Source organism: Natator depressus, chromosome 9, assembly GCF_965152275.1.
Source record: "Natator depressus isolate rNatDep1 chromosome 9, rNatDep2.hap1, whole genome shotgun sequence".
Classification (NCBI taxonomy): domain Eukaryota; kingdom Metazoa; phylum Chordata; order Testudines; family Cheloniidae; genus Natator; species Natator depressus.
Window position 1 is genome coordinate 61950038 of NC_134242.1, and position 21927 is coordinate 61971964.

At 48.6% G+C, this 21927-nt stretch overlaps 1 long non-coding RNA gene across 1 annotated transcript in view; it reads left to right on the forward strand.

Annotated features, from left to right (window-relative positions):
• Nucleotides 1-21713, forward strand: part of LOC141993536 (uncharacterized) — a 62168-nt gene extending 40455 nt beyond the window's left edge. Inside the window, exons 3-4 of the long non-coding RNA XR_012640881.1 lie at nt 14072-14167; nt 21660-21713. This is a non-coding gene — a long non-coding RNA (uncharacterized LOC141993536). The remainder of the gene's footprint in view (nt 1-14071; nt 14168-21659) is intronic.
• The last annotated feature ends 214 nt before the right edge of the window (nt 21714-21927 follow it).

The window sequence follows — 21927 nt, forward strand, 5'->3', positions numbered from 1 at the left end:
TGGGAAGGCTAGAATTTTTTAAAATGGGGGAAAAAATTTCCCCTTTGTGTTTGTTGTTGTTCTCTGGGAAAGAGGGGAACAGGGAGCAGTTATACCATGAGAAGCTTTAAGCCAGGTATGATCATAGATCATCAGATCATACCTAGAATGACTTATTTGGAACCCCCAGATGTGTAAGTAGATCAGGAATGTTTAGAAAGATGCAATTAGGTTTATTTCTGTTTATTTCTTATGGCTAGAGGACTCCTTTGTGCTAACCCCAGATGCTTTTGTTTGCTTGTAACCTTTAAGCTGAACCCCCAAGAAAGCTATTTTGGGTGCTTACTTTTTGGAATCACTCTTTTAAAATCTAGCAAAAGCCTACATTCCAGATGTATTTTTTTTCTTTTTTGTTTTTAATAAAATTTATCTTTTTTAAGAACAGGATTGGATTTTTGGTGTCCTAAGAGGTTTCTGCATGTTGTTTAATTAGCTGGTGGCAACAGCTAATTTCCTTTGTTTTCTTTCTCAGCTCTTCCCCAGACAGGGGGTGAAAGGGCTTGAGGGTACCCCACAGGAGGGAATTCCCAAGTGCGCCTTCCTGGGTTCCAAAAAAGGGGTTTTGCATTTGGGCGGTGGCAGCATTTACCAAGCCAAGGTCAGAGAGAAGCTGTAACCTTGGGAGTTTAATACAAGCTGGGAGTGGCCAGTATTAATTTTTAAAATCCTTGTGCACTCAAAGTGCCAGAGTGGGGAATCAGCCTTGACAGGGGTAAAACCACACCAAGTTGTCTCTCCCTATCCATCTGTCTCCTATTCATCTAAGAAGACAAAAGAAACAGACATTGGGTTTTGGAAGCAGATCCTGACCTGACACTTGGTCAGCATCGTTACTGGGAACCTGTAGTAAGAACTTCCCCTTAAACCAAGTCTGGTTTGTTAAGTTTAGAAAGTTCAATTCTGACTTCAGTGCCGTATGCTTGTGCTCACTTAGCCTATCTCTGTGTAGTTAAACTAACTTGTTTTATTCTTTAATCAAAACTAAACCAATTCTGTGAACTATGCAGGTAACTCCATTTATGGCAGCAAACTGTTGTATGTTGCTCGCCTTAGAGGGGCAATGGACCTAGTACAACTGGACTGTCCCAGAGAGGGTTGGACAGTGCAGAACACATGTTTTTTGGGGAAATCCCAGGACTAGGTGTGGTTTTGGGTTACCCTGCAGGTGGTAACCAAGCATAGTGGAAGTCAGAATGTGGCTGGTGTGTGCCAATAGGCTACTGGGGTCAGAGTTGCTGGACTTGGGCTGTGGCTATACACCGGTGGTTCTCAACCCACAACCTGGGGGTCACTTGTGGCTCAATCAGCACACAGTTGTGGCCCATGTGACATCCTCAGCACCATACAGGTAGTATATATGTTGTGTGGATGTGGCACACATAACCCATAGAGGGCTGCTTATGCGGCCCACAATAGTAAATAGGTGGAGAACCACTGCTATACACAGACAGTCAGGGGGTGCCCTGCATGCTGTCAAGCTGTTTGTGAGAAGCCCAGGTTGGGTGCTACAGCAGCTAAGCACTGTGAGGCACCCCAAGTTGCAGGCAGGGGTGACCCAGGCCCTCACTGGTCTGGATTGCACCCTGGAATGTCACATCTGGGACATCCCCTCCAGGTTCTTCACTGGGACTTTGTTTTTCTACAGTGAAGACAATCCCCAGAGACTGTATCCCAGGTGCTACCCTGAGCCTGGTGCATGCTGGGGCAGGACTCTGGGGAGTTATTCTATGCAGCACAGATGTGCCCAGTGAAGTCTGTGATAGTGTCACGCCTCTATATGGAGTCTAAGCCCTCTAAGGAACTCCCAAGGCCGAGCTGAACAGTAAAACCCTGTTGGAAATGGTGCCAGTCGTACTGCCTCTTTCCACGCCTTTTCCCACCTACCTGCCATGCCTCACAAGAGAAGTCTGGGAGAACAAAAGCCTGCCCAAGTTTGCCTTTAGCATAAGACTGAGGCCCTGCTCACCTATGCATCAGCTGTCTCATGGCATTTTCCTCAAGAGGCAGGGTGTTAACCCCAGTGTCCTGGCCTCATTCAAACACTGATAATTATATTTTTCCTCTTGAAATCCCCCCTGATGCTTTCAGTTGGCTATGGTATTCTTCACTTCCTGTCCTAAACTGTCAAACAGCTGCCATGTTCCATCCTGGGGTGGCTACATTTTGGAGACAGATGCAGTAGCCCCTCTCTATCTGTCCCACATTGTGACAGGTAGTGCTTGAGGATCATTTGGGCTGGAATGTGCTGTAGATCATGTGAAGGCTTGTTTGAAATGAGGGCACCACTTTCAGTTATGATTTGTCCTCTTTCCTCCTCTTCCTTTTCCTTCTTCCTTGTCCAATGTCCTGCTTTGACAAAAGCCACAGCCCAGGAACTGAAAGCTGCCCTGAAAGGCTGAGATGCTCTTATTTGCTAGGGATGTTGCTTTAATACTCCAAGCCAAGGTCTTGGCCCTGGTCAATGGGAACTTTGCCACTGACTTTACTGGAACTAGGATTTGGCCCTTAAAAAATGTTACAGTAAAGGCAGCTGCATCCAGTTGCTAAACCTGAACCATTTCTAGCAAGTCGATCTTTGTATCTTTCCATAGACTCATTGAGCTTCCTCAGAGCGGGCCAAAGGTTGTAGCAGTTACCCTATAACAACGAGCTACTTGACCCCAGGCACCATGATTGTGTGATCCACGAGCCAGGCTGGGATCTGCATCAAAACATCCTGCACTGTAAAACAGACGTGCATGATGCCCTGTCTCTGGAATTCCTAATCCACTCAGACCCGGGCAAAGGGCATCCTGTGGATTTCCTAACAAAGCGGCACTAAAAGCATTCCCCCTGCCCAGGGCTAAAAGAGAATCTCTGCTTTGTTCCTAAATGGCCCAGCAAGCTGGGAGAAATGTGCAAACCACAGGCGTGGAGGAAGCAGACTACAGCAGCTGTGGCCAGGGAGCTGACTCCTCGGAAACCTTCACCGCAGGCTTTCTGCTGGCTCAGGCGTTTTGTTCTGCATCGCTCCCCCCTCCCTGCTTTTTCACTGGAGTTGACACCATTCCCTGTTAAGCAGGAAGAGAAAAGCCAGCTGTTCCAATAGCTCAGGCCCCTCCCAGAGCTGTGAGCTGAGCCACGCACCCAGGGTTGCTGACACCTGAGAACGGAGCCTGTTCAGCATGTGCTCTATTGTAATTTTGTTCTTGTTTATTTTTAAATTCTTTTTTTTTTTTTGGTTCACTGGAAAGGGAAGAAAGATGCTAGTTTAAACATTAAAGTGAAGAAGTTGCTTTGCTGCAATAAAACTAAATGTATACACACACACACACACACACACACACACACAAGTGCTCCCCAGTGGAAGCTCCCTCTGCAAAGTGCCAGGCAAAGTCACCCTCTGAGCCAGATTCTTCCCTGTGTCCAGCTTCTGCTGCATGCAGCAAAGGGGTAAAGCTGCCAGGCATCTACTTACAGCTCCCTTGCTCTCTGTCCAGCTGCAAGTTCAAGTTAGAGCATCCTTTGGGCTGCTGTAAGGTGTGCCAGTGGGCAGTAGTCCCTGCCTTTCTCCAGCCTGGATGGACAGGCCCCTGTGCCAGAGGCTGTGGAGAAGGGAGAGGCATGAGCTAACTCTGCTGGATCTATATCGGCTGGGGACCCCCCCATGCTGAGTTTGTTTCCAGCTAAGGGGCAGTCCCAATTCTCCTTCCACCACCTGAATGATGCAAGTCAGAGAATCTGTTCCTCTATGTCTACAAACAGCTCGGAGCCCTGAGATTTATTGTTCTTGTAGCCTGGGTATCTAGCAACTGCTTCTGCAAGTGCCAGCCAGTGCTGTTCCTTTGATGGAGTCACAGAGGGAATTGGCTACCACATCCTTCTCCCTCACAGGCTTCCTCTCCGCCCTGCTATCCCAAAACATTTGTGAGACAGAGGCAGCTGTCCCAGGCCCTGGGTTTTCCACAGAGAGATGGATGCAAAGACTGGAGGAATTGCTCACCAAGCAGGGGTCAGGTTGAGCCAGTCCAGGCTTGTATGTTATAGCAGCACTTTTCTCATAGCTGCTGTGGGCTGTGCAGAATTTAAGCTCTTACTAAAAGCGAACAAACACAAAACCACCCAAGTTTCCAGTCCTAACGGGGCTGAAGAAAACCTTGAGTGTGGACTGACATGGTGCCGTGTGACAGTTTGCAGCCGCTCAGCCCAAAGAGAGAGGGGTCCACCATATTCGTTAGGGAGGGATGAGACTTTGGTCAGTTGAATCCATTACTGGCTGGGCAAGCTCGTCCTTAGACAGAGGACACAGCAGTTAATTAACTGATCATCTCAGCTTCCCCTATCTGGGGCATCACTCACTCCTTTAACTCCATCCCCAACGCTGGCTTTTATCTTATTGCTATCTTATGCTGGTTATTAACTTTCAAGCTTTGGATCTTTCTTAGGGGATTCCAGTAAACATTATACATGTCGCCAAAATGCTCCCAGCATCGCATCATGCTTCTTCCTCCATCATTGCACTTTTGCTCTTGTCACAGGGAAGCTGCAGGGATTAATTATTTTTTTTTAAACACCAAAGGTAACTGAATAATAGGCCCCGCTCCTGCAATCTGATCCTTGACCCCCTGTAGGCCATTGACTTCTGTACTCCGTGTAGGGGTGAGGCGCCGCCCAAATGGATCAGAGCCTAAGGTTACAAGGCCTGAACCTCAGCTGGTGGAAGTCCAGTAACCTGCACATTGGTACCAGATGTGCAAGCTCAGCACCAGTGTGCTGAGCTCTTCTGGAAATCTGGCCCCCTGTAGCGTCCGCAGCTCCATTCCAAATGTGAGGGTGGCCGGAGGCTGCATGCAGAGCTCTAAGGGTCGTCTGGCTGGCAGGCTTCACCTCGGCCCCTCCTGCAGTAGGAACGAAGAAAAGGGAACTATTTTCATACTGAATCATTTTTGGTTTTGAAACCTTGTGTCGAAACAGATGCTGACAAAAGCAGAGAGGCCCAGCGCCCTGCCAGTCCTGAGACAGCCCTGGCTCAGGTACCATGCGTGCATTGCAGGCACCCAGACAGGCCAGCTGTGCTTCCCTGCCTCGCCTTCTGCCCTGGGCTTCTCCTTTGAGATCCTGATCCGCAGCTGGCTCTGTCACAAGCCCAAACTCTACAAGGTGAAAGTAGGGGAAGGAGGGTCATGGGGCTAGAGCATGAGACTTGGAGTCAGGCAGTTGGGGTTCTGCTCTTCTGCTGACTCATTCTGTGACCTTGTGCAAGTCATGGCACTGCTCAGTGCCTCAGTTTCCTTGTCTGCAAAGTAGGGATGATGACCACACTGAGCTAATGGAAAATGCCCTCAGAGCCTGTGATGTAAGATTGCAGCTAAGTACTATGTAGCTAGAGGGAAGGAGTCAGGAGAATCCGCCTCACTTCATCTCTCTCTTTGGAATTGATGCCCAGTAGAATCTGATTCATGTGGTTGGATTGATTTTCCTGTTTATGTTACAAAAACTTTGAATAACAAAGGAAAAGACAAGGAAGAAAACAGACTGGTGGGTAATTCTAGTGGCTCCTGCTCTGCCAGTTGCTGCAGCATCCCCCTCTTCCTCCTCCTGTGTGAAATATTTTCCCCAACAGGAGAGCTTTAGAGAGAGACCCTCTACTCAACCCCCCCCCCCCCGACTATAGGGAGGGGGCATCTGGCGCTGTTCTCACTGAACCCAGCACGGCTTGCTCTGATGGGTTCTGGAGGGCTCGCAGCCTTTCGTGGCTGGGGAGACAGGCACAGATATGCTATCTTCAAGATCAGTAAAGGCCAAAGGGGTGGTGTTCAGATATCACCGAATAGAACAGAAGCGATCTTGAGAAAACATAGCAATTGAGCGTAGTGCATTATAACAACTAGAGGGAGCTGGTACATAGGAAAATGGCAGCTATGCTGTCTGACTAATTCCATCATTGGGGTTTAGTGGCAGGGACTGGGTTCTTTAAGGAGCCTGGATACCAGAGCAATAAACTTGGGCTGGTCAAAGATTTTCCACTGAAACTCTTTTTGGACAGAAAATTGGATTTCTGACTTCTAGTTTGCAGCTAATCTTTTTTTTGTTGTTGACAAAGTTTTCCATAGAGTTTTCATCAACATTTTCTGAGCGGGGATTTTCTGACCAGCTCTAACCCTGACTAATGTCACCTTAGCAAGGGTGACTCAACTCACAGGGCTCCTAGTGTTGATGCCAGACCCTGGCACCATACCTCCTGTGATGGATTGCTTGTTTCTGAACCCCAGGCAGTACCATCACTCCCAAACATTCAAAACCATGAGTCAGGCCTCAAAAGTCATGAGATCAGCTTAAAAATCGTAAGTTGTTTTTTTTTAAAAAAATCAACTATGGGTTCTTTTAACTTGTGTTCTTGTTTCTGAGCTTTTTGGGTACACTTGGGTCATATTTTTCAAGTGACCATAAGGGCCAGAAACTTCCTGAAAAATATAAAAGCAGAGGGCTTATCTACACTTGAAATGCTACAGCAGCACAGCTGTGCTTCAGTGTAGACACTCACTGCAATGACAGGAGGGGTTCTCCCACTGGCATAGTTAATCTACCTCCCCGAGAGGTGGTAACTAGCTTGAGTTCTTCCGTCAATGTAACTTTTGAGTCTAGACCTGATCTGAGAAGCTCATACAGTCACATGACTCCAGCCGCTGGAACTTTAAGAAAAAACACCAAATATTGTGAGGCTCACAATAAAATCATGACTTGGCAATTCTCGCTGTGTGTACCCACGCAGTCATGCCCTGCTCGCTGCTGACAGGCAGCCTGTAGCAAATGTGCTCTCACTGCCTCACCCGGCACCGGTAAAAAAAATAAAAAAAAATAAAAAATGGAGGTGGCTCACGTTCAAAGTACTGTTCGTACCATAGGGTTTGAAATGGGGTGATTTTTCATTTCTTCTATATTGTTATTTTTTAAATCGTTTTTTTGACCATTTTGAATTTTTTCATTTTTTATTCTCCCTCTCTTGGGTTTTTCCTTTTCCCCCCAGAGTAGAGGACAGAGGGAGGGAAAAGGGCAGAAAATGTGATGAAATTAATTTAAAAAAATGACTTTTTTGCATTTGCCAGTTTAATTAGAAAAAAAATAGGAAATTTTGGAGGGGAAAAGCAAAATTTTTTAGTAAAAATTCCCAATTTTGCAAAAGGCCATTTTTCTACAACTGCAACAAAACAACATTTCATCTGAAGCCAGAGAGCAGTCCTGACTGGGACGCAGATCTCCGACGAGGCTGTGAAATAATCTCCCAAGAAAAGATGTGAAACCTCATTGCTTGGGGCATTTGGAGGTAGAATGGACAATGCCTTGGAACAAGGCCCCATTAGGTCCTTCTCTTTATGCCCTCAGTGGAGGTGGTCTGAGGTAACACAGACCAATACACCATGTCCATGTTTTCTACAGTTTGCAAACATTATGGTGCCTTTCCTACATAATACTCTGGCCTTTTGCTCCTACCCCTTGTATCATGGGGGAAGCCCTGCCACATGAGAAAGCGGGCTGGAAAGGAAGGCATAGGTGCAGCTTCCCAGGGAAGGAATTCCTGTGACATCTAAAGCCAGGAGTTAGAGTTCAGAGTCACATCCACCCTCAGCAGCATGGGCCGTACCCTGGGAATCCTCCTCCTGAAGACTCCACTGCGGCCCCACAGCTGCAAAAGGGTTGCTCCCTGCTCACCTGCCCGATATCCTCTTGGTGAATCCGACACTGATCCTGCATGCCGTTCAACTCCCGGTTCCTTCTCAGGGCCTCCATAGCATGGGGGTGCCACTCAGAAGCATTGACAAAGGCAGCACAGACATGGACCAGGTACGACAATGTGAAATAGCCAGTCCTTTAGGACAAAGGATGATGGCACAGTCCCACAGCAGCCCTGGCTGGCTGTTTCCTGCAGCCCTCAGTATGGGATCAAAGCTCTCCTGGATGAAATGAACTGACTGGAGACCTATAAGCCATGCCATGGTCAGCAAGAAGGCCCCACCCTGGAATAAGGGTGGGAAGTTCCACTGAGAAATGCTGATAGCAGCTGCACAGGGCCCCCTACTGGAAAGGTGCTGCCAGCAGGTGACATTACTGGATGGAGAGTGAGAACGAAAGTATGAACACTGAGAATGAGCTGGACTCCTTGTGACTGATTCTAACAGCAGCAGAGGGCAGGGTGTGGCTGTCTGGGGCCAGGCTGATCCAGGTAAGGACCTGCAGGGAGTAGCAGTGAATTGGGGCTGCTGGAGGGGGATTCAAGGCAGGATATAGGTTGGCCAGGAGGAGTGGGGGCAAGGCAGTAGCAATGCATGGCCCAAGAGACTGGGAAGCAGCAATGCTTTGGGTCAGAGGAGGGGCCTATCTGGGGCAGTTGTTCCCAATCTATGTAAATTACATAGCTGATTAAGTTACCACAGAGGTTCCCTGTAGTTCTGAGCTTCCTGCCCCTCTTCTGGTGGCATGAGATGAAGAGGCTCTCCTGAGGGATAAAAAGGTCACAGTTTCCCAAGGAGAAATGATTGTGACTCACATGCTCTGCTCCCAGAGACCCGGCAAACTCATCACAAGAGACAGGCCTGAGTTTTATTCCCAAAGCTCTGAAGAGGTAGACAGGGATGGGCTTGGGGACCCTACAAGGAGGGCACCATTTCCCCCTTTTGGAGCAAGAGGTTTCATTTGCTTGTTTAATGCTGTCGGAATTTAGCCCTTTTAGGTCTGGGTGTTTTTCCAGCCAGCTGCTGGGGAAGCAACTAGCAAGCCCTGTGCAGATCAAAAGGAATCTTACTGTTTCTTGCAATCCTATCCTCCACTGAACCAGAGTGAAATGCTTTGCTCCATCAGTGCCCCTGGGCCCCTGCCCTGGAACCCCTCAATAGTCAGGACTGCAAGGTGGAGCAGAACTCACTGATCTCAGGCAGCCCTGTTATTGCTGAGCTGAGTCAGAAAGCTGCTGACAGTCCCAGCATGTGCTCCCCAGTGTAACAGGATCATAGGTGTGCTGTGGGGACAGCAAATCACTTCCCCCCCTTGCTTTCCTCAGCCTGGGTCCTTCCCAATCCCGCAGGGAGTGGAAATGGAGTTAAGGAAGCGCCTGCCCTGACTCATGGACAGAATACGAAACGTGCACCAATGTTTTCACTAAAACAAATAGGGAACCAGCAGCACTAAAAATCATTAAGAACATAAGAACGGCCATACTGGGTCAGACCAAAGGTCCATCTAGCCCAGTATCCTGTCTTCCGACAGTGGCCAATGCCAGGTGCCCCAGAGGGAATGAACAAACAGGTAATCATCCAGTGATCCATCCCCTGTTGCCCATTCCCAGCTTCTGGCAAAAAGAGGCTAGGGACACCATCCCTGCCCATCCTGGCTCATAGCCATTGATGGACCCATCCTCCATGAACTTAGCTAGTTTAAACAAGCCCTGCCATCCTTCTAACAGAGGGATGGGCAGCTGTCCAGCCTCCCTGTAATTCCTGTACTGTACATGCCTTTGTGCCCTTCATTTATGCCAACATTGCCCCCTGGCAGTCAAAGTCCAGAGAAACAAGGGTCTTTAACCAGTATCCCTCCACCAGTTTTGGTTCACTGATATAGCATGTGACCCACTCCACCGATATCGACCCACTCATCTGAAGAATGAGATCGGATCTTCTCAAATGGTGGTTCCCAATCTTTTCAGGCAACTCAGCTTGTTTATTATTCCAGCCAATGCCTACTATCTCCCATCGGATTATGTACATCCTAAACTCTCATTGGCCTTGGGACTACTCCAAACCCTCTCCCAATATCTGCTCCCACCAGCATGGCAGCCTCATATTGGAACACGGGACTGTCCTCCTCAATGCTAGTAAGATAAGGTAGGACCTGGAGAAGAGGAGGAGGATGCCTCCTTGGATCTCCGACCCTGCTCCAGCAGCTGGTCTCCGCTACTTTCTGTGCATATGGATTCATATTTCCTTGTACTGAAGAACTCAACACTCTGGGTAGAGAACGTCATCATTGGCTTCCTTACCTGCCTGGGTGTCTTTGGTTCCTGCTGCTGAAAAGCATCAATTAGCTTCTCTTCCCAGCCCCCTGCTGCTCAGCTGTGGATGGAGAAGGCGGCTTCTTCTGGTGCAGAGGTCAGGGTGAAAGGACGCCACTGCAAGTGGGAGGCAGAGGGACAATTGATGAAAATATACTGGCCCACTTCCATGTTTAAGCCCTTCTTGTGCACCTGTAGTTCTAATGTGTTTGATAGGTGCATGACAGCCTGTGGGAAAGGCACATCCGCCAATCATGAGTATGTCCCACCCAGTTGCCACTACAGCTACACCACTGCTTACATTGGCTGGAGTAGCTGAGTTCCCCCTGCCCCCAGCAGTGCTCCTTCCCCACAGCCAAAAGTGACTTCTGCTGGGAAAGGGCTGGCATTGGAGTGGTGAGGAGCTCCCTACCCCATTCCTTTCAGTGACTCCTGCTGGGAAAGATCCCTACAGTGATCCTTTGTAACTAGGTGGTCTGCCCCTTTAAGGGCAAGGAGGTCTGAGGCCAGCCAGCCTTGTTCAGTTAGCACCACCCTGCTGCACCTGTATGGGGTGTTGGAGTTCAGAGGAAGAAAGCCCAGCAGCAGATGGGGGCTGGTTGGTGAAGAGGACTGGCAAGCTGCTCAGAGATGCGGTAAGAAGCCTGGCTTGGCCTAGAGAATGTGGGAAGGCTCTAACCTGCCAGAGGCCCTTGGTAGGAGGGCGGGCTTGGCGGGCTGATTGGTGCATAGGAGCTGATGGCTAGGCAGTAAAACAGGCTGCTGCTGGGGCCTGCCTGCAAGTAAGGGGGCTGAAGGCTGAACCCAGTGGAGCTACAGATTCTCTAGTTTTGGTACTGGTTTGTACTTGGACTAAGGAGCCTGGTTACCCTGCAAGGAATGAGAACATAAATGAGACCTAGATGGAGAGCCAACTCCCCTCCCCAGCCCATGGGAACCCTGCAGAAGAGGGTGAGGTGGAGAGATTACAATGCCAGCTTTTGCCCTTAGGGGTGCTCTGGCATGGTGAGTTGTGTACACCCCAGCCGGAGAGAAGCTGAGAGGGGTAGCTGTGGGAAAATAGGATTTTATTTCTTGATCTCCATAATGGAGTGGGGCAGATGAAAGCTACACCCTCCAGGGGAAGCGGTTGTCCTGATGCCCCCCCTTACCTTTGTAACAATGATGCTGTGTTGAATGTGAGAACCGTTACACCTTCTCACAGACCTAGAGAAGGACTGGGGCCAGCCCCACTGCCAGGACTGTGCAGACAGAAGGGAATTATACAATGTGAGGGCCTTCCTGCCGCAGGTGGGAGCTGAGTGGAGGTTTGGTGGTGGAGGGCACCGATGTTCCTCCAGAGAGATGCCCAGATCAAATGCTCCTATATAACATTTTGGGAAATGTATTATGGGACATGGTTCTATCCTGGCACAGCGTGACATGGCAGCACCAGCACTGATAGTAGTAGCTTGCGCTATAGAGAACTGTCCCACTCAGTTTGATTCAGGTTTTCCTAGCACTCCCATCGCCAGGGTATCTGTGCACCTTTTCAGCTGGAGCTCCCAATACACTTGGCAGATGTTATGTAAGCCTTGCACCCCCTCCCCCTGTGCAGTAGGCAATTATCCCCATTTTACAGAAGGGGAAAACTGAGGTATACTGCTGCCATTTCTCACCTACTCCATCAGGCAGGGAACTAGCAAGGAAGAGGTGGGTTGGCCTCTGGGGTGGTGTGTTGATGAGCAGTGCCTGGAAAGTTGAGCAGGGCTGAGACAGGTAGCTGTGGGGAGGCTGGGAATGGGTCCTGTGTGGCTTACTTGGCACAGTGAGGGTGAGAGAAATTAATCTCTCAGGATTCTGACAGGGCGTGTTCTCTGATCTTATAGGGTTTGTCTTTCTTGGTAGGACAGAGAGAGAGCCACAAAACAAGTACAGCATAGACAGCGATGGTGCAACCTCCCCCATACTGCCCTGGTAGCCCCCCTGACCAGGAAGAACCACTTCTGTGGGGGGAGGAAGTGAACCCCCATGGCCAATTCAGTCCTTGATCTCAGCTGAATCTACTTATGAGGGTCCCAGTTAGTGGTTTTGGTGATGCAGCCTTTGGGAACTGGACTGAGACCACAAAACTCCTTATACAAAGGACAGCAACAGCCATCAGATGGTAATAACTGTCAGTCCCCAAGCGCTAGAATTTCAACCAGTGCCCTAGATGTGAACAGGTCTGTAGCCCCCTTAGAATTCCCTGAGCCCCAAGCCATCTAATCACCCAGAGGTGGAGTGGTAGATCTGTTATCACTGGACCTATTTTATTTCCTGGCTTCAGTCACTCTTGCAAGGTGCTCTCACTCAGGGCTAGTCTACACTGGCAATGCTAAAAAACCCACCTCCACGAGAGGCATAGCTACCAGTGCTGGGAGTGCGGTTCCCAGCGTTGGTGCCCAGCTTACACGGGTGCTTTACAGCGCTGAAACTTGCTGTGCTCAGGGGTGTGTTTTTTCACACCCCTGAGCGAGAAAGTTACAGCGCTGTAAATTACCAGTGTAGACAAGCCCTGAGTTCTGATCCAAGCTGGTGCCTCGGCTTTCATTTAATCAGTGTGCTAATGTAGTTTAGTCTCCCCAGGTCAGTGTCTGGATCTAGTGTATTTACTATAAGGGGATAGTTGGTTTTGTAAATTATCTTTGTCCGTTTCCTTATCTGGGTGGGACATGAGGCTGCAGGGGCCTCTTGGGCTACATCTATGCGGGTGGAGGGGGAGAACCCACCCTCAGCAGCATATCTCAGAGCCCAGATGAGCTGATTTGGGTTCAGGCTGCAGGGCTAAAAAAATAGCAGGGTAGATGTTCAGGTTCAGACTGGAGCCTGGGCTCTGAAATCCACCTCTCCTGCCAAGTTTTGGTGCCCAGGAGTCTCCATCCAGACAGAGCCAGGGGTCTTTTTTAGCTGTGTAGACATACCCTTAGAGTGAGCGCTCAGAATGCTGGATTTGTATGTTTCATCCATTCCTGTGGGTGGCTCCTTAGTGTGTAGATATGGGATCTGATTGGTCACCTTGTGAAAGAAGTAAAACGACAGCAAGACAGTAACAGGCTGAACAACCAAAGGACTATACCGCAGAGTCTGTTGTACAGAATTCCTATCCAAAGCCCCTTTTGCTTATGGACAGCATGACACCAACTTCCTCTGTGAGCTTCAAATGATTCATTCTAAGCAGAGTGCACAGGTTGATGCTCTGAGATGGTCTTGAAGACAGTGTTAATATGTGAAATGGTGGGTGAAGGGGGACCCGCCTTTAATTAGGGAGCAAGAAACAACGGAGCTGCAGAATGGGAACTCAAAAATAGAGCCCTAGAAAAAGGTGAGACAAAGAAAGGAACATGGTTCTGGTGATTGAGCGAGATCTGCTTCCCTTACAGAAATGACTCTTAGGATCACCATTAACCCAGACAATTGTATTCAAATAAAGAAATAATCATATAGATGGTGTCACAGGCGTGTGCATGGTGCTTTATACGTAAGAACAGCCATACTGAGTCAGACCAATGGTCCATCTAGTCCAATATCCTCCACCCAGTATAAGTTAGAGTAGGTCCCCCATGGCTCTAACTTATGCCAGTAGCCTGATGGCCCGAAAGGGTTGTATGCCAATGGAGGATCAACGTAGCAGGACTGTGCTTGGCAGGTCCTCTCTGCTCCTCTGGCACACCCTCACGCTCCCTCCTTCTCTGGAAATGGGGGGCTGGCTGGTCTAGGAGCTGGCTCTACCATCTCAATCCACCTTACACCAGTGGAGAGCTCCCCACTGCAATTGGGATTCCCCACCTGTCAGCCACAGCCTCAATCCATTCCCTTCTGAAGGACTTCTTCCTCTAGGCTTGTGTGTGTTTGGAGGGTCACAAAAAAGGACATTAGTTACCTGAAGAAGGTAATAGCGAGACGTTAACATTCTTTGCTCTGCACCCTTCATGTTTTTTCTAATGATGCAAAAAAAATATGCTCATGCTCCCCTGTCTTACTGTCTAACAGGCTTAAAATGCACAATGGAGAGAAACAGACTCTGGGGCAGTTTGAAGGCTCAGCATCAGGCTAGCCCAGTACCTGGGCCGTGATCCGCACTGTTAGGTAAGAGATCAGAATTTGATTTCCACACCCAGCCTCTTGTTCCCTGGGACAGCAGGGCTGAGCATGCTGCAGAGGACGGGTGAGCAGCCCACTGAGGAAAGTCTATCAACTGCATGAAAAAACTTGTGGCACCTTAGAGACTAACTAATTTATTTGAGCATAAGCTTTCCATGGAAAAGAAGCCCTTGAGGAATTCCACCATGATTTCAACAATTTCCATCCCAACATCAACCTCAGCCTGGTCCAGTCCACACAAAAGATCCACTTCCTGGACACTACAGTGCTAATAAACGATGGTCACATAAACACCACCCTATACCGGAAACCTACTGACCGCTATTCCTACCTACATGCCTCCAGCTTTCACCCAGACCACCACATGATCCATTGTCTACAGCCAAGCTCTACAATACAACCGCATTTGCTCCAACCCCTCAGACAGAGACAAACACCTACAAGATCTCTATCAAGCATTCTTACAATACCCATCTGCGGAAGTGAAGAAACAGATTGATAGAGCCAGAAGAGTTCCCAGAAGTCACCTACTACAGGACAGGCCTAACAAAGAAAATAACAGAACGCCACTAGCCGTCACCTTCAGCCCCCAACTAAAACCCCTCCAACGCATTATTAAGGATCTACAACCTATCCTGAAGGATGACCCAACACTCTCACAAATCTTGGGAGACAGGCCAGTCCTTGCCTACAGACAGCCCCCCAACCTGAAGCAAATACTCACCAGCAATCACATACCACACAAGAGAACCACTAACCCAGGAATCTATCCTTGCAACAAAGCCCGTTGCCAACTGTGCCCACATATCTATTCAGGGGACACCATCACAGAGCCTAATAACATCAGCCACACTATCAGAGGCTCGTTCACCTGCACATCCACCAATGTGATATATGCCGTCATGTGCCAGCAATGCCCCTCTGCCATGTACATTGGTCAAACTGGATAGTCTCTACGTAAAAGAATAAATGGACACAAATCAGATGTCAAGAATTATAACATTCATAAACCAGTCAGAGAACACTTCAATCTCTCTGGTCACGTGATTACAGACATGAAAGTTGCAATATTACAACAAAATAACTTCAAATCCAGACTCCAGTGAGAGACTGCTGAATTGGAATTCATTTGCAAATTGGATACAATTAACTTAGGTTACCTTGCATAATGACTTAGCCACTCCCAGTCTCTATTCAAGCCTATTTCCCCTTGTTTTTTCCAAACACCCCCCCCCCCCCAGACGTTCTTGTTAAACCCTGGATTTGTGCTGGAAATGGCCCACCTTGATTATCATACACATTGTAAGGAGAGTGGTCACTTTAGATGAGCTATTACCAACAGCAGAGTGGGGTGGGGGGAGGTATTTTTTCATGCTTTGTGTGTATAAAAAGATCTTCTACACTTTCCACAGTATGCATCCGATGAAGTGAGCTGTAGCTCATGAAAGCTTATGCTCAAATTGGTTAGTCTAAGGTGCCAAGTACTCCTTTTCTTTTTGCGAATACAGACTAACACGGCTGTTACTCTGAAACTTGCTGCTCTGCAGTGTCCCGTGGGCAGACTAAGGGCTGAATTGCGGTGCTCCAGATGGAGGGCCTGCACGGTGCCTGTGGTCAGAACAGAGACGATGATACGTGGGGAACACCTCGCTGGTCAGAGGGGAAGCACCATATGAATGGTGACTCACAGCAGGAGGAAACTCCTGGGAAACCTCAGAGCTGCTCTGGCTTTTCTCCAGCTGTGGTAGCCAATCCTGTAGGAGCTGTTTGCAGATGAGTGCAGTCCCTGCCTCAGCTCAGCTAAATGGCTGCAAATGCAGGAAAACAGTGAGACTGGAGAACTCAGGAGATTCCTTCGTAACTGGATTTTGAAGTGGGAGGTCAAATTCTGCCTGCTGGCAGACAGCCATTACCAACGGATGGCTGCTGGGTGACCTGTGGGAATTGGTGGCTTCCTTTCCACTTCTAGAAGTAGCTGCACCAGATCAGGTCTGGAGTGGGGGAACACAGGAAGAGAGTGGGGCAAATCTCCATTGTCACTCTCCATGCTGAACTTGTCTGCAATACAATCAGGGTGTCACTGACTAAAGCTGTAAATAGTTGTAAACTCACTTAACTAAGAAACTAAGTGACTCTGATCATTGCGTTGTCCCTACAGCACTAGGGAGATCCGTGGTGGAGCCGGGCTCTGAATGTCACTCAGACAAGAGGCTGCGTGTGCATCTTCGTTCAGTGAGGAGAAACCATTCTCCACAAGATAGGACACTCACTAGTTGTTTCAGACCCGGAGAGTCCTCCTCCCCCAACCTGGACTGAGTAGGAGAGCTAGCAGTTAATAGCCTGTGCACCTGGACGACACTAAACTATCATTGAGATCACGCAGTGGAGCTCAGCACCTTCCCCGTGGGACTGGGTGTCCTAAAAGGAATAAGTCTTCATGCACTGAGCTCTGTCAGCCAGCCGGTACAGAGTATTTGTCAACAGGTGCCTGGCTGGCGCCTTCTCAGAGGAAAATCTCGCTAGTGAGGTTAGCCACCTGGATGAAAAGGAGATCGTTGGGAGCAGGTTTCAGGTTTGTTCTTTTCTCCTCTAGCATATAAGAGTCCGAGTTTACATCTGGATGTAACAGTGACTAAGTCCCATTGCTAAAGGAAGCACCTTCCTGGCGGCTAACCAGAGACCCGTCTGAAGAGGTGGGAATAGAGGGAAAACCTGAAAGGAACTTTCCCAAGATGCTGTGATTCTCCTCCAGCCGTGGTGTTAGAAAGTGCTCTGACAGTTTATATGGCCTTCTGAAGCTACCAGGCCTCTCAATGCAACATCAACCAGGATCAGGCTTTTATCCAGTAGAGAAGACAGATCCCGGGGCCTGTTTCTAAATCTCTCTTTATGTGCTCCACTCACCTTCTGCTGTTTGGTAGCAAATTGCTTGATCACTGCATACATCAGCATTACTCCAAGTGTCCTCATCAGGATAGAGCAGGGGTCTCAAGCACATGGGCCGCATGTGGAAAAAACCCTTTCACCTGTAAAGGGTTAAGAAGCTAGGATAACCTTGCTGGCACCTGACCAAAATGACCAATGAGGAGACAAGTTACTTTCAAAGCTGGAGGGGGGAGAAACAAAGGGTTCTCTCTGTCTGTGTGTTGCTTTTGCCCGGACCAGAGCAGGAATGCAGGTCAGAACTTCTGTAAAGGGCTAATAAGCAATCTAGTTAGATTTGTGTTAGATTCGGTTTTGTTTAAATGGCTGATAAAATAAGCTGTGCTGAATGGAATGTATATTCCTGCTTTTGTGTCTTTTTGTAACTTAAGGTTTTGCCTAGAGGGATTCTCTATGTTTTGAATCTGATTACCCTGTAAGGTATTTACCATCCTGATTTTACAGAGGTGATTCTTTTACTTTTTCTTCAATTAAAATTCTTCTTTCAAGAACCTGATTGCTTTTTCATTGTTCTTAAGATCCAAGGGTTTGGGTCTGTGTTCACCTATGCAAATTGGTGAGGATTTTTATCAAACCTTCCCCAGGAAAGGGGGGTGTAGGGTTTGGGAGGAAAGACATTTCCAAGTGGGCTCTTTCCCCATTATATGTTTGTTAGGCACTTGTTGGTGGCAGCAATAAAGTCCAGGGGCAAAAGGTAAAATAGTTTGTACCTTGGGAAGTTTTAACCTAAGCTGGTAAAAATAAGCTTGGGGGGTTTTCATACAGGTCCCCAAATCTGTACCCTAGAGTTCAGAGAGGGGAACGAACCTTGTCAGCATGTGAGGCAGAACCAGTCAGACAAGCACCTTAGAGAAAGAAAATGCTTGTGCCACTTCAGAGCCCTAGGACATTAGATGGGGAGGGCTATCTCCATTTTTGATGCTTCAGAGGGAGAGGACCCCCAAAAAATAAAATAAAATAAAAGTCCACCAACAACCCTCACAACCCAGAACACACTGAGGAGGGAGAGGAAAGAATCCCTTCCTGGCCCCGGCTGCACGTGCCTGTCTGAAGCCCTGAAGGATGAGACGTCAGGAAAATTAGACATGAACAGAAGGGACTCTCAGGGCTGCTGAGCCCTGCATCCTACCATGACAGGCACCCCTGTCAGACAATCCCACTCAAATTTATCCAGCTATATCTCAAAACTAATTAAGCTGGTTGCTCCCATAACTCCTGTTGGGAGGCTGTTCCAAAACCTCTCCCCTCAGATGATTAGAAATTTTTTTAAATTTCCATATGCCCATTTGTTCTTGTTCCTTTAGCTTATGAAGCCTTTCATCCTTCCTGGCATTTACCCCCTGATGTATTTATAGAGGGCTTTCTATAAATACATCAGGGGGTAAACACTAGAGCAACTTAAGCCTTCGTTTTGGTAGGCTAAACAAGCCAAGCCCTCTATTACCCGGATCATCCTAGTAGCCCTTCTCTGCACCTGGACAAAGGCAGCTGAGATCCTTGGAGGTATTAGGTGAGGCATTTCCAGAAGTGTTAGTGCTATTGTACAAGGTACTGATAAGACCTCAGTTGCAATACTGTGTACAGTGCTGTTCACTATGTCCAAAAAAGAGGAATACAAACCGGAAAAAGATGGTGTGTACAGACAGCTATCTATAAATACATTGGGGGTGTGGGGCAAGTGGGGGGACAGTAAATGCCAGCGAGGATGAAGGGCTCTTTAAGCTAAAGGACAATATTAAGCTAAGGGACACCCATTGAAGTCTGGTCAAAGTGTTATAAACTCCCCCATTTGACCTGAAATATCAGTTTGAAGTTTATCTAGAGAATGCTCCATTGGGGATCTCCACTGGGTACGAGATGGGAATTTATGTCCTCATGACTCTCCCTGCCCACCACATCCTTTCCTTAATTTTTTCCACACCCTGAAGTCCTTTACTGGACTCAGTTCCTTTAGCTGGTCTGGCCACAAGTTACCTTCTCACTCCCTCTAGTGGAGCATTATAAATGTGTCATTTTAACATACAGACCATGGCTTCCCCTCCAAGAGGACCCAATGGAAACACCAACACCCAGTGTTTCATTTACTGCCTCTGACCCCATAAACTCCTAAAAAGATTCCCGTAGTCCCAGCGTCAGCCCAATGTAGCTGACAAGGTGCAGCATAGGTGAGTTGAGTAAAGACACACAGGAAGGGTGTAGGTATGTACGCGAGTTTAGACCCTACCTGGCTCTCTACTTGCCGAGGCTATGCATCTCCATCTACACTGGCATTTTAGTAGTATACTGTCCCTTCACCCCAGGGAAAGGCTCCAGCAGAGGGGAGGTAGCGGGACAGTCTCCAACAAGGGGTTTTCCCAGCTGCCTCCCCCACCAGAGTCTTTCATGGACACATGTCGCTACACACTGCGGTGTGGATGCAGCTTGGTTTTCCACTGTGTCATGTAGCTACATGTACACTACACACTGCTGACACCGGCGTGTAGTGTAGATGTAGCCTTTTAGATCCTAGCCTGAGAAGCTTGTCTGACCATCCCTCCCTCCCCCGCTTTTGAAGAGGCTCATTTACATTTTAAACTTCAATTAACCAGAATCAGAATCTCCTTCCCAGAAGCCTGCCAGCCCTGCTGTCCAGGAAGCTCAGTAATCAAATCAACTTCCTTTTGTGGTGGCTTGTGGCTGGCGAGCCCCGCTTTCCCCTCAGTCTGTTCTAAAGTTTTCAACTTCATTTGTAAATTGGAAATTGTGGTTACTCAGGAGAAATCTACAACCTCTCTTCTTGCTGAGCACCCAGCAAGTAAGCTAGGTGTTAAGTATTTTAATACCCGAGGCTGGCTGAGTTACAATCAATTTATACAAGCAACCCAGGCAATTGGTCTGCGTCCTTGCAGGGGGGCGCACATCCCCAGTTTGAGGCCTTGTCTGCACTTGCAAGTTAGAGCGCATTAAATCAGCCTCGGGCACCCTAACTCCTGAGGTGTCCACACTGGCTAGGCACATAAGGCGCCCGGACTCCGTGGCTGGAGCGCCCCTGGTAATCCACCTCCACAAGAAGCATAAAGCTTGCTGTGCCCCGGCTGAAGCACCACGCTGCCAGTGTGGACACCCTGGTCTATTAATGTGCTCTGATTGGCTTCCAGAAGTGTCCCACAATGCCTGTTCTAGCCACTCTGGTCATCACTTTGAACTCTACTGCCCTGCACTCAGGTGACCAACCAGCAGACCTGCCCTTTAAATTCTTTGGGAATTTTGAAATTCCCCTTCCTGTTTGCTCAGCCGGGCATGGAGTGCTCTCAGCATATCTTTCCAGGTGACCATGCCTCCACGCGCCAGCCAATCCCCAGTATGGAGCAATGATGAGGTGCTGGACCTCAGTGTTTGCAGGGGGAGGAAGCTGTCCAGTCCCAGCTGCACTCCAGCCATACAAATTACAATACCTTTGGGTAGATATCAAGGGCCATGATGGAAAGGGGCCATGACCAGGATGCAGTGTAGTGAAGGGTTAAAGTGAAGGAGCTGCAGAATGCCTACCACAAAGCCCGTGAGGCAAACAGCCGCTCTGGTGCTCCCCCTGCGACCTGCCGTTTCTACAAAGAGCTGGATGTGCTACTTGGGGGTGACCCCACCTCCACTCTGAAGACTACCATGGACACTTCAGAGGACATAGCAGCACAGAGTTCAACAAGGCAGGAGGAGGAAAGTGGGAGAGAGGGTGCTGGGGGGGGGGCAGAGCCAGAGGACGGCCTGGCATCCCTAGGTGCATGCAGCCAGGAGCTGTGTTCAAGCTAGGAGGAAGGTAGCCAGTTGCAGCAGACAGTGCTTGGGGAAGAACAAACAGCAGAAGAGGTGCCCAGTAAGTGGCTTTTATTTTGGGAAGGGAGTTGTTCAATGCGGGCTCTTGGGGAGAGGAGGGTTGCAGAAAGAAGGGTTAGGGCTGCATGCATGCCTAGATGCGGAATAGGGCATTGATGTGCTCTCTCACATCACGGTAATTGGCCTCTTTGAAGGTCTCATGCAGAAGCTGGGCAATCCGCTTGCGCATGTTCCTTGGCAGAGCTACTGTGCTCCTTGTCCTAATAAGGCTAACAGGTCTGGACCACCATGCCATGAGGGAGGGTGGGGGGAACCATTGCTGCACACAGGCAAGCAGCATAAGGGCCAGGGCAGAAACCACATTGTAGAAAAAGACTCTCCCTTGCTTCCCAGATCACCCTCAGCAGTGAGATATATTCCAGGATGAACTCATCCTGTGAAAAATGTGGGGACAGTGTTCAATATAGGGGCCCCCTGCAGCTGTTGGCTCTCCCCAAGGCACAGAACCAACCCCAGAGGACACTATGGCCCTGAAACAATCAGTCCCCCTTGCCCCTGTGATTACTCACCATTTTGGGGCTTCTGTGGGTTATGTGTGCTCGTTTTGGGACCGGCACTTTCTGCTATTGTGTACACTGTACTTGTCTTTAAGTATGGCAGACTAATTGCTCTGTCTAGTATGAACAATGCTGACTCTGTTAAGTGTTGCATTTTGTCTTTACAGATACAATCTTGAGATCCCAGCCATCCTTGTTTTCAACAACCGAAAGACTACAAAGAATCAGGAAGCGTATGCGAAGAACCAAAGAGGACCTGCGGCATGAAGTCATTGAGCAGTCCCTTACTGAAAATCAAAAAGTAAGGGTGTGGGAGACTGAAAGGAGGCTCCCCCAACAGAATGCAGATTGCCAGCACCAAAGCATGGAGCAGCTCATATGCATTATGGACCTCCAAGCAGACTCTATACAGGCTCTCATAGCACTGCAGATGGA